This window comes from Acomys russatus, chromosome 1, assembly GCF_903995435.1.
Source record: "Acomys russatus chromosome 1, mAcoRus1.1, whole genome shotgun sequence".
In the NCBI taxonomy this organism is placed as follows: Eukaryota; Metazoa; Chordata; class Mammalia; order Rodentia; family Muridae; genus Acomys; species Acomys russatus.
In genome coordinates this window covers 63,969,378-63,982,325 of record NC_067137.1, presented here as the reverse complement: position 1 = coordinate 63,982,325, position 12,948 = coordinate 63,969,378, and positions in this window count along the sequence as shown.

Genomic DNA, 12,948 nt, shown 5'->3' with positions numbered 1-12,948 from the left:
GGCTAAGAACAGTGAAGAGGTCCATAAGGCACTTTTCCCAAATAGAGCTACTGCTCTGCTGACTATGACCAAGAAGCACCACAGGCTTTGCATCTTTTTGGCAAATTTATTTTCTCTCAGTTCTGCAAATCGGAGGCCAAGACTAAGTTTCTGCCCAGCTAAGACTGGTTCCGGGTGAAGCTTCTCCTCCTGGCATGTAGACAGCCGCCTTCTGCGTGTGCCTTCACACAGCCTTTCCTCTGTATGCGTTAGGAGGTAGGTACAGAGACAGCGCTCTGGTCTCTCTCGTGAGGACACCACTTGTAGTGAATGATGCCCCTCCCACGTGTCCTCATCTGACCTTAAATAATTGCCGAAGGTCCTCATCACCAAATGCAGTTACTCGGCAGAGGTTAGGACTTCATAATGAGTTTTGGTGGGACACGGTAATAGGCAAAACTAATGAATAAGAGAGGGCATATGTAAGGATATTCTAACAGAGAGCTTTAAACACAGATGTTCAGTTAGCTTTAAAATCCAAGGCAGTTTAAATGAAAAGAAATACAAGCTTAGACTCATGTCACTGAAATACCAGTAATCTAAAATAAAAATAAGATTAAGGCCAGAGAAAGAGACAGATTATCTACAAAAGAACCACTATTAGATTGATAGCCAACTTCTCAAACAGACACAAAAGACAGTGGGAACTTAAATCAAAAGACTGAAGCATCAGGATTTACTAATATTAGCGTAATGAGTATTACTGGACGTTGCACCCAGGAGTCACAAATGGTACATTACTTTCAGATTCTGATGGCAACACATCTGCCACAAACTATGACCTATATTATAACAGATTTCAGAGGAGTAATGTCAGAATTAATGTGGTTGCTAAAACTTTGACTAAATTAGTAAACATAAAAAAATAAGTACTTCTTTGTGCCAAAAATATACTAGAACATTTCCCTTTTTGTTTTTTGTTTGTTTTGGTTTTTTAGACAGGGTTTCCCTGTGCAGCCTTGGTTATCCTGGATTCACTTGTAGACCAGGCTGGCCTCGAACTCAGAGATACCTGCCTCTGCCTCCCAGAATACTGGGATTACAAGTGTGCCCAAGTGAGCCCAGAGAATATTTCTTATAAGACATAAACACTAAAAAATAATAATAAAATTCAAATTGACTTAAAACACAACCAACTTTTATGAAATACAGCTAATGTGTTACTTACAGAGTGGCATCACTTCATGGGGTTTTTCCTTTGCTTTTTGTTTTTGTTTTACAGTTTCTCCTCGTTTGCCAGGCTAGCCTTGAAGTGGGCTCAAAAACCATGCTCCTGTCTTAGTTTTTCAGAGAAGCTGGAACTAAATCTGCCTCCTTACCCAGCAGGAAGTTCACCACTTTAAATGCCTCTTAAATAAACAAGAGGCAGGTGGGTGTGGCAACAGCAGCCTGTAGTCCCAGCATTGCGGCACAAAAGGGTTCAGAGTTTGCTTACATAGGAAAATTTTGTCTCGAAGTGGGGTGGGGTGGGGAAACCCCGGCATCAATGAAACTGGTCAGCATCCAGCGAAACAAAAATCAAGACCAATGAGAAGTAATAAAATAATTGAAGAACTTTGTCAATAAACATAAAGGCTTAAATGAAATAAATTACTTCATAGGAAAATATTAGCAATCATAGGAGATTACTGTGTTGTTAGTATGGGGTAAAATGGAAACTCATTAAGAATCTTCGGCCCACACCAAAGATGGTAACCCCTTCCTTACCTCAGAAACTTGTTTGAGTTACTTCCCGATGAGTCTCAGCCTGAGCTTATAAGGGTGAAAGATAAAATCACCAGCTGAGGATTGAATGAGGGGAAAGAAATTATTGACATCCTGCCTGCCTCATGGAATTCCATTGGAATCTTATGAGAGGATGCCCATTGTTTTTGTTTTCTGTTGCAGCCTTGACTCTGGAATTGGCTATGTTCCAGGTTGATCAAAACTGGGGGACTATCAGCTTTCAGGCTTGCCAGCCACTTGCCGGGTGCAGTGGGAATTCATAATTTTATGAACATTTTCACATGTCTCATGTTTCTTCCACCTCTCCACAATTGACATGTCAAGTAACAGCAGAAGTGGAAGAGATGGTACAAGAACGCGGGACTTGAAGTCAGAGAAACAAGGACCCCATCGTGTGTTTGTGTCAGATAAAGTTGCTCATGGATGTAGTAAGCTCAGCTCATCAAGTGGTTGTGTCCTCTATAATAAATATCGCGTTCCTATCTCTGCTCCTTTCCCCTGATGGTGGAGATGTGGTCAAGTGAATCCAACTCAGGCATGATAAAAAACAACTCTCCTTGGATCTGATTTAGGAAATTCAAAGCATTGCATACTTAATAATCTTTTTTTTTTTTTTTTTAAAGCAAAACTTGTTTATTTTACAACACTTGGTGGTGGCCATTTTGCCTGAGGAGATTTAGGAACACTGGCTATGGAAGATGAGAACAGAAGACATCGAGGGCACCAGCAGAGTGGCCGACTGCCTACCTCCCAAGTGTCTATCCTACTGGCAGTGTCTATTCATATATACACACAGAGAGATGCTTTTATGAGTTGACTGGCTTTATACCCACTGAGTGGAAAATGTAATTTTAGTTTAAGTGACTACCTATATCTATGTTACTGTGTGCATGGCATGAGAGGACTGGGTCATTTAGTCTGGACTTGATCATATAAGAATGAAGGCTGCTTCTTCGTGTGACTTGTATGAGCGTCCCTTCAAGTTGTTCTGTAACCTAGGTTCCTATACGACACACATTTCTCACATACATCACCCCACATAGTAAAGGCTTCTCAGTGGTCCAGTTTGTAAGCTGCTTTGAGGGGCTCAGAATATACTATGTAAGAAAAAGAAATACCTACCAAAATACCCATGGAAGCCTTCTTATCCTCTGACGTGCTCCCCAGCCACATGTGAGCCCTGTGTAAGAGTGCTCCATGGGGCAATGCAGTCATTTCCAGTGTATGAGGTGTAAGACTCCCTAATCTGGTGGTGTCTTTGGTTAAAACAGCCAAACCTCTAGAACTAGATGCCTCGTCAGTGAAATGAAGAGGATTTATAAGGGTTCTTTTCTCTCCATAATATGACTTCCACAGCTCTCAGCTCTGTGCAGGCATCTTCCACACAGTAGGACAACCAGGGAGGGTGGCGGGAAGAGCGCAGATAATTCGTTAATGACAACCTGTTTCCCAAATCCAACACCATTAGTTAGTTCTTGTCACTCCTTGCTATTCCAGAGAGACCCTTAGTTTTCTTGTGACAAGGATAAAATGAGTTTCTAAGTCAAAAGACTACTACCTAATACAGGAGATTATCAACTCATAGATACTATAGAACACCATTGCATAATGAAACTGATAAATATACTTGTTTGACTAGAATTCTGGACTGGCAAAATGAAAATGAAAGTGTCAGGTGTAAAGATTTGAAATATCTTTTTGCTAGGGATTATGAAGGTTAGAAATGATAAACACAAACAAACAAACAAAACAAAATCAAAAAACAAAGATGAAAACCTGCCAAGCCTTCCATCTGGCTCTTATTAGAAAACATATATGGTTTAAATAGATGGCATGCCTTATGGTTTCTTACAAGATGGAGAATTCATTCTGATTTGGAACAGCCTCATCGTGATTGATAGACTGGCTTTTTGAACTGTTCTTAATAAATTTGAGTGTTAGAATATAGAATTTATTACTTAAGCTAAGGGGCTCAGCTTCCCCTCACAACGCTCAGCTCTGGGTATATGCAGAGGGAGCCACAGTAGCACTTGATAATGTTAGCTAAACCTAAAGCCAGGGCTGTGGTCCTGAGCTCCCACTTCTTCGTTCCGAATGTCTAGGCAACACCAGGCTGGGAAGCATGCAGTGGCGCAGAAACAAGGCGGGACTGTAGGATCCCGGTCTGACACGGAGTGCTGGGGCTGAGGGCTCCTCTGAGGGTCTTAGTGTTACATCTTAGGCGATAGCCAATCATCCGACGATATTCAGTAAAACAGCTCGTGCACTTTATTCCAGGTGAACAAGTGCTGTATGAACCTTGGGGAGTCGGAAGGGGTTTTCAGGGTGACTGTATATCATTGGCTGGGGGCTGAGGTGCTGGGATGCTAACTTTTGGGATTTCTAGCCTCTCCTACATGTTCAGTGTTGCCCTCAACTGAAGGATGGGCAAGCTAAAGACTCACATAGTGAATGCGCAGAGGTTCCAAATCAGACAAGTTTAAGAGTCGTTCTGACCCAAATTTTCTAGTTTCTAAAAGACACATGTGTAGCTGTTGCTATCATTCCAGCCTCTCAACTGTGTGGTTTGTTTCCTTCATTTCTTGCTCTATAATTTATTCTTGGAGCCTAGCCTAGCCTCATTAATACTCTGAAGGTACTTGAATCGTCGTCGTGAATCCCAGTCCCATGGCTGTGTCCTTTGTTGTACCCTGCTTGGTCAGCACACAATGCACAACGCTCTCGACGCAGGTGTCACAAGTGTTTTCATGTTTACCGCGGGCATTGGTTTGCTCAACTCATGTCAGGTTCTGCACCTGAGGCCTACCCTTCTCTCCTCCAGTTTGGATATTTGCCTATTAGAATGACCACTGTTCTGGTTTTTCATGGATTGAAGAGCTTCTTGGGTTGCAAGACTTACAATGCTAAAACCAAAAGCCCTGTGCAAATCAAGAAAAGCTTTCTATGTTTCCTTTTAGGTTTCCATATGAATTTGTACTATCATTCCAGAACTTCTTCTTCTTGTGCCTCATTCTGATGAAAGAGATAATAGATACATATTAATGACCTATTTTTATAACCTAAACATGTGTGTAGGAAGTCATATTTCCTTGGCGGGGGAGGGGGGTGGGTGGGTGGGGGAACCTCAGGCCCAGATATACAAAATTTGGTCTTAACAGAAGATTGGAAATTCAGAGTAGGTGAATAAGTAAGTCTAACACTATAGACTAGCCTTTTAAAGTAAGAGTCACATTGTCAACATGTATATAGCTTCCAACTCTATTGTAAAAAACTTAATTTACTTATTATGCACTTTACATCCCAATCATAGCCCCTCCCTCCTTTCCTCCCAGTTTGACCGTCCCTCTCTCTTCCTCTTATCCTCCCTTCCCTACTCCCACCACCACCAACCCACCCTGGTATGTCAAGTCACATCAAGACAGAGGCTTAATAAGGCAGTCCCACCAGAGGGAAGCGATCAGAAAGCAGGCAACAGAGTCCATGCCAGAGGTAACACCTGCTCCCCTTACTAGGGGACCCATATGGAGACCAAGCTGCCCATTGGCTTCATATACGTAGAGGGCCTAGGTTCAGTCCATGCGTGGCCCTTGATTGGTGCTTCAGTCTCCATATGCCCCACTGCCCCTGGTAGTTGAATCTGTTGGTCTTTTTGTGGCTTTCTTGTCCCCTTTGGGTCCTTCTATTCTCTTCCCACCCCCACTTTTCCACAAGGCTCCCCCACATTCCGCCTTATGTTTGGCTGTGAGTCTCAGCATCTGTTTTGATATGTTACTGAGTGGAGCCTCTCAGAGGACAACTATGCTAGGCTCCTATCTGCAAGCACTGCAAAGTATTGTTGGCTCTTTCCTATGGGGTGGGTCTCAGATTTGGGCCTAGGATTGGCTGCACATTCCTTCAATCTGCTCTAACTTTATCTCTGCATATCTTGTAGGCAGGGTAAACTTTGGGTCAAAGATTCTGTGGGTGGTTTTGTGTTTCCCTCCCTCCACTAGAAGTCCTGTCTGACTACGTGGCCTTTTCTGTCTCCATGACCCACACTACTAGTAGTCTTAGTTAGTGTCATCCACTTCGGCTGTCTATTCTATTTCCCCTTCTGAGTGAGATTCAAGAATCCTCCTCCCTTAGGCACTCTTTGTTACTTAGATTGGGGTCTGTGAATTGTAGTATGGTTATCCTGTATTATATGGCTAATATCCACTTATCAGTGAGTATATACCATGTGTGTCTGGGTTACTTCGCTCACCATTTGCCTACAAATTTCAAGATTTCCTTGTTTTTAATAGCTGAGTAGTATTACATTGTGTAAATGCACCCCAGTTTCTTTATCTGTTCTTCAGTTGAGGAACATCTAGGTTGGTTCCAATTTCTGGCTATTATAAATAAAGCTGCTATAAACATAGCTGAGCAAATGTCCTTGTGTATGGTGCAGCAGACTTTGGGTATATGCCCAGGAGTGGTATAACTAGATCTTGAGATAGCACTATTCTCAACTTTCTGAGAAAGTACCACATTGGCTTCTAAAGTGTTGTAAAAGTTTGTACTCTCACCAGCAACGGAGTAGTGTTCCCCTTTTCTCCACATCCTCGTCAGCATGTGCTGTCACTTAAGTTTTTGATCTTAGCAATTATGACAAGTATAAGAAAGAATTTCAGAGTCATTTTAATGTGCATTTCCCTGATGATTAAGGATGTTGGGAACTTCTTTGTGTGCTTCTCAGCCATTCCTCTATTGAGAATTCTGTTAGCTCTGTACCTCATTTTAAAAATTGGATTATTTGGTTTCTTGGTGTTTAATTTCTTAAGGTTTTTTTTGTTTTTTATTTTTTGTTTGTTTGATTTTTGGATATTAGCTCTCTGTCAGATGTAGGGTTGGTGAAAACCTTTTCCCAATCTATAGGCTGTCATTTTGTCCTATTGACAGTGTCCTTTGCCTTACAGAAGATTTTCAGTTTCATGAGGTCCCATCTATTAATTGTTGATCTTAAAGCTTGAGCTGTTGGTGCTCTGTTCAGGAAGTTGTCTCCTGTGACAATGAGCTCAAGGCTCTTCCCCACTTTCTTTTATAATAGGTTTAATGTTTCTGCTTTTATGTTGAGGTCTTTGATCTACTTGGACTTCAGTTCTGTGCAGGGTGATAAACATGAATCTATTTGCAGTTTTCTACAGGCAGACATCCAGTCAGATCAGCACCATTTATTCAATGTGTTTCCTTTTTTTCATTGTATGTTTTTGCCTTCTTTTTCAAAAAATCAAGTGTCTGTAGGGGCATGGGTTTATTTCTGGGACTTCAATTCCATTCCATTGATCAACCTATCTGTTTTTATGCCAATACCAACCTTTTTGTTGTTTGTTTGTCTGTTTGTTTTTTACTATCACTTTGTAGTACAATTTGACATCAGGGATGATAATACCTCCAGAAGCTCTTTTGTTGTACAGGATTGTTTTCTCTATCCTGGGTTTTTTGTTTGTTTTTGTTTTTTCTATATGAAGTTGAGAATTGCTTGTCCAAGGTTGGTAAAAAATTATGTTGGAGTTCTGATTGGGAAATTGCATTGAATTTTTACGTTGCTTTTGGTGAAATGCCCATCTTTACTATGTTAATCCTACTGATCCATGAGCATAGGAGATCATTTCTTCTGCTGCCTTCTTCAATTTCTTTCTTCAGAGACTTGAAATTCGTGTCATAACAGGTCTTCTACTTGCTTGGTTAGAGTTATACCATGATATTTTATATTATTTGTTGCTATTGTGAAGGGTGTTATTCCCCTAATTTCTTTCTCAGCCCCTTTTTTTTTTTTTTTTTTTTTTTTTTTTTTTTTTTTGAGTTAATATTGTATCCAGCCACTTTACTGAAGGTATTTATGAGCTGTAAGAATTCTCTGGTAGAATTTTGGTAGTCACTTTTGTACACTATCACATCATCTGCAAATAGTGATACTTTGACTTCTTCCTTTCCAATTTGTATCCCCTTGGTCTCCTTCAGTTATTTTATTGCTCCACCTAGAAGTTCAAGTATAATATGAAATAGATACAAGACAACTTGTCTTGTCCCTAATTTTAATGGAATTGCTTTAACTTTCTCTCCATTTAATTTGGTGGTGGCAATCGTTTTGCTGTATATTGCCTTTATTATGTTTAGATGTGGGCCTTGTATCCCTGATCTCTCTAGACTTTTAGCATTAGAGGGTGCTCGATCTTATCAAAGGATCATCTAATAAGATTATCATGGGATTTTTTTTCTTCTTCAGTTTCTTTATATGGTCAATTACATTTTCATATGCTGAATGGTCCCTGCTCCCTGGGATGAAGGCTACTTGATTATGGTGGATAAAGTCTTTATATATTCTCAGATGTGGCTTGAGAGAATTTTTGCATTAATGTTCATAAAAGAACTGGTATAAAATTTTCTTTGTTTGAATCTTTGGGTGGTTTATGTATCAAAGTGACTATAGCTTCATAGAATGAGTTTGGCAATGTTCCTTCAGTTTCTATTTTGTGGAATAATTTAAGGAGTATGGTACTAGCTCTTCTTTGAAAGTCTGGTAGAATTCTGAGCTAGAACCATTTGGCCTTGGGCTTTTTTTTTTTTTTTTTTTTTTTTTTTTTTTTTTAAATTGGGAGACTTTCAATGGCTGCTTCTATTTCCTTGGGAGTTATATAGATTGTTAACCTGATCTTAGTTTAACTTTGGTAAGTAGAATCTATCTAGAAAATCATTGATTCCATTTATAGTTTCCAGTTTTGTGAGTATAAGCTTTTGAAGACCTAATGATTCTGTGTATTTCCTCAGTGTCTGTTATGTCCCCTTTTCTTCTCTGATTTTGTTAATTTGAATATTATATTTTTGCCTTTTAGTTAGTTTGGTTAAGGGTTTGTCTATCTTGTTGATTTTCTTAAAGGACCAGCTTTTAGTTTTGCCGAGTCTTTGTATTGTTCTGTTTCTAAGTTATTGATTTCAGCCCTGAGTTTGATTGTTTCCTATCATCTACTCCTCTTGGGTGTGTCTGCTTCTTTTTGTTCTAGAGCTTTCAGTTGTGCTATTAAGCTGCTGTATGGGATCTCTCCAATTTCTTTCTTTCTTTTTTTTTTTTTTTACATTTTTTATTAATTTATTCATATTACATCTCGATTGTTAGCCCTTCCCGTTTCCTCCCATTCTCCCCTCCCCTATGTCTGTGATTGAGGGAGACCTCCTCCCCCTATATATGCTCTTAGAATATCGAGTCTCTTCTTGATAACTTACTATCCTTCCTCTGAGTGCCGCCAGGCCTCCCCGTCCAAGGGACATGGTCAGAAAAGGGGCACCAGGGTTCGTGTGAGAGTCAGATCTCTCCACTCAACGGTGGAGAATATCATGTTCGTCGGCTAGGTCTTGGTAGGGGTTCGAAGTTTAATGCCTATATTCTCCTTGGCTGGTGCCTTAGTTTGAGGAGGACCCCAGGACCCAGATCTGCCTGTTGTAAAGTTCTTCTTGTAGGTTTCCAGGACCCTATGGGTCCTACTATTTCCCTATCAAAACACTAGTCCAAGGGATACGTACCATGAAAAACTTTACTTTCCAAGAAAGTGGGTCGGAGGAGAGGACATCCAATTTCTTTATGAAGGCACTTAGTGCTATAAACTTTCCTCTTAGCACTGCTTTCACTGTGTCCCATAAATTTTGGTATGTTGTGCCTTCATTTTCATTGAATTCTAGTGTTTCTTTTCTATTTCTTCCTTGACAAAGAGGTCAGTGAGTAGAGAGTTGTTCGTTTCCATGAGTTTGTAAGCCTTCTGTTGTTGATGAGTTCTAGTTTTAATCTATGGTGGTCTGATAAAATACAAGGGGTTATTTCAATTTTCTTGTATCTGTTAAGGCTTGCTTTGTGTCTGAGTATATGATTAATTTTGGAGAAGGTTCTGTGTAGTGCTGAGAAGTTAAACTTTTTTATGTTCAGTTGAAATGTTTTGTAAATATGTTAAGTCCATTTGATTCAGAACATCAGTTAGTTTCATATCTCTGTTTAGTTCCTGTCTTGATGACCTGTTCTTTGATGCGAGTGAGGTATTGAAGTCTCCCACTATTAGTGTATGATTTGTGCTTTAATGTTTCTTTTCCAAATGTGGGTGCCCTCACATTTGGGACATAGATGTTCAGAATGGAGACATTGTCTTCAAGTAGTTTTCCTTTGATGAGTATGAAGTGTCCTTCCCCATCTCTTTTGATTAATTTCAGTTGAAAGTGTATTTTATTAGATATTAGAAGTTACTCCTGCTTGTTTCTTGGGTCTGCTGGCTTTGAAAACTTTTTTCCATCCCTTTACTTTGAGGTAATGTCTATCTTTGCTGTTAAGGTATGTTTATTGTATGGAGCAGGAAGAGGAACTTGTTTTTGCATCCATTCTGTTAGCTTGTGTCGTTATATTATGGATTTGAGTCCATTGATATTTATAGGGTAGTAATGACCAGTGTTTGTTGATTCCTGTAATTCTGATATTGGTGGTGGTAGTGTGCGTGCTTCCCTTTTGCTTTTTGCTGGTGTGAAATTATTTATTTCCTGTGTTTTATTGGTGTAGTTACCCTCATTTTGTTGGAGTTTCCCTTCTAATATCCTCTGTATGGCTGGGTTGATGGAAAGATAGTTTAAATTTGGTTTTGTCATAGGATATCTTGTTTTCTCCATCTATGGTGATTGAATGTTTTGTTGGGTATAATAGTTTATTGGCATCTTTCTTTAGGTTAGGGAAAATTTCTTCTATGATTTCATTGTAGATATTTTCTGGGCCTTTGAGCTGGGAATCGTCTGCTACTTCTATTATTCTTAGGTTTCTTCTTTTCATGGTGTCCCAAATTTCCTGGATGTTTTGTGTTAGGAACATTTTGGATTTAACATTTTCTTTGACTGATGTATCAATTTCTTCTATTGTATCTTCTATGCCTGGGGTTTTCTTTTCCCTCTCTTGTAGTCTGTTGGTGATGCTTCCATCTGTGGTTCCTCTTTTTTCCTAGGTTTTTCACCTCCAGGATTGCCTCAATTTGTGTTTCCTTTATTGTTTCTCTTCTCAGGTCTCAGTTTTATTCATTTCCTTATCCCGTTTTCTTGTATTTTTCTGTATTTAAGGGATTTATTAATTTCCCATTAAAGGCCTCTTTAATGATCCTACTTAAGGTCATTTCTCCACACTTCATGTGTGTTATGGTATTGCTGTAGTGGTACAGCTGGGTTCTGGTGTTGCTGTATTATCCTGGGTTTTTATTGTGTGTGTTCTTATGTTGTCCTGTAGGTAGCTGGTTGGCCCTGGTGTTGGCAGCATTGGAGGTCCCTGGTAGTCTTTGGTGGCTATTACCTCTGTAATTGGAGATAGAACTGGGGTCCAGGAACTGGTGTGCTACACTGTTGGTAGTCCCTGCTGCCTGCCTCTGGAACTGCAGGCAGAGCTGGGGCCTGGGAAATCACGTGCAGATGTAATACATGTAAACATGTTCTTGTTTTGATCCTGTGTGGCATGTGAAACAGACTTGTGAGGGCATACAGTTTGTCCACTGGAAACATTTGTGAGAGGGCTTGTGATGTTTGTCTGCTAAAAGAGGAACTGCCTCTTGTGGGGCATGATTTCTGCCAGCTTATAACCATCCTGATATGGAATCTGAGAGGAAATATATATGAGCCCCAAACCAGAGGTTTGGCTCTTGGCCTTTGAACTACTTCACATCTCTTGGCTGTTCATCACTTTAAGATGCTCCTAGAAAGAAATGCTCCAGAGAATGCTTCGAGGTACAGTTTGCCATGCATTCCTTTCTTTTCTTTTTCTTCTTTTTTTTTTTTTTTTTTTTGGGGGGGGGGTCTAAAAACATTCCAGTAACCTTTTCAGATTATGTGGCCTTGTTCCAGAACCTTATTGCATCTTTCTATGGGATTTTTCATAATTCATTGTATCTTCCCTGCTACTTATCTCTCCAAAACAGTTGGCTATATGATATAGCTCAAGAAAGAGCTGTATGAACAAACTTGGGTTTTCAAACATTTTCCTTGACTGCTTAGGACCTGGCAGTCTCTTCTTTACTTGGAAATATAGGTCATAGCAGAATTCAAAAGTAGATATAGACTAGCTCCAAACTATAGCTAATTTTGTTCTGTAAAGAACACTAGAAAAAGTCTGGAACCATTTTTGATCTTTGCTCTTGGGGAGACCATTAGTGCTAACGGCATTAATTCTGATAAAGGCCAGGGATGTTGCTAAAGATCTTACAATGCTCATAGGGTATCAAGTCTCTTCTTGGTAGCCTGCTATCCTTCCTCTGAGTGCCACCAGGTCTCCCCATCCAGGGGACGTGGTCAAATATGAGGCACCAGAGTACGTGTGAAAGTCAGATCCCACTCTCCACTCAACTGTGGAGAATGACCTGTCCATTGGCTAGATCTGGGTAGGGGTTTGAAGTTTACGGCCTGTATTGTCCTTGGCTAGTGCCATAGTTTGAGTGGGACCCCTGGGCCCAAATCTGCCTATCATAATGTTCTTCTTGTAGGTTTCTAGGACCCTCCATATAAAGGGGGAGGAAGTGCCTCTCAGTCACAGTCATAGGGGAGGGGAGTAAGGGGAAAATGGGAGGGAGGAATGGGAGGATACAAGGGATGGGATAACCATTGAGATGTAATAAGAATAAATTAATAAAAAGATATTTAAAAAATCTTACAACGCACAAGATAGTTCTCTATACAAATAACTATCTGGTCCAAATGCCAACAATGCCAAAGCTGAGAGACGCTTGTGTACAATGCTTTGCCTTCAAAGGCTGTAAAAAGTCCACCAGATGCTGTATTGTGCTTGTCTATAGTAGAGGACAAAAGATGGAGCACAGTTAAAAAGACCTGTTCTTCCTTAGCTCATGGTAATTTAGAACTGCATTATCTTTCTGAACTGAACTTCATATGATTAAACCATAGTCAGTGATGCCTTTTGCCTTATAGTTGACAGTGTGAAAACAGTACGGCAACACCAGCTGACAGTATTTGTACACCTACATAAAATAAAATGCTTTTTACATCTATTGACATTACATATTTTCCTTTATTCTGCACTATAGTAGTTAGCTTTTCAAAATTGTCAAGTCTTAATCATAAATTTAATTAAATACAAATGTTTAAAAATTTTTCATTTATACTCATGAATGAGATTACATTGAACTATACTCTTGCTGAATTTCA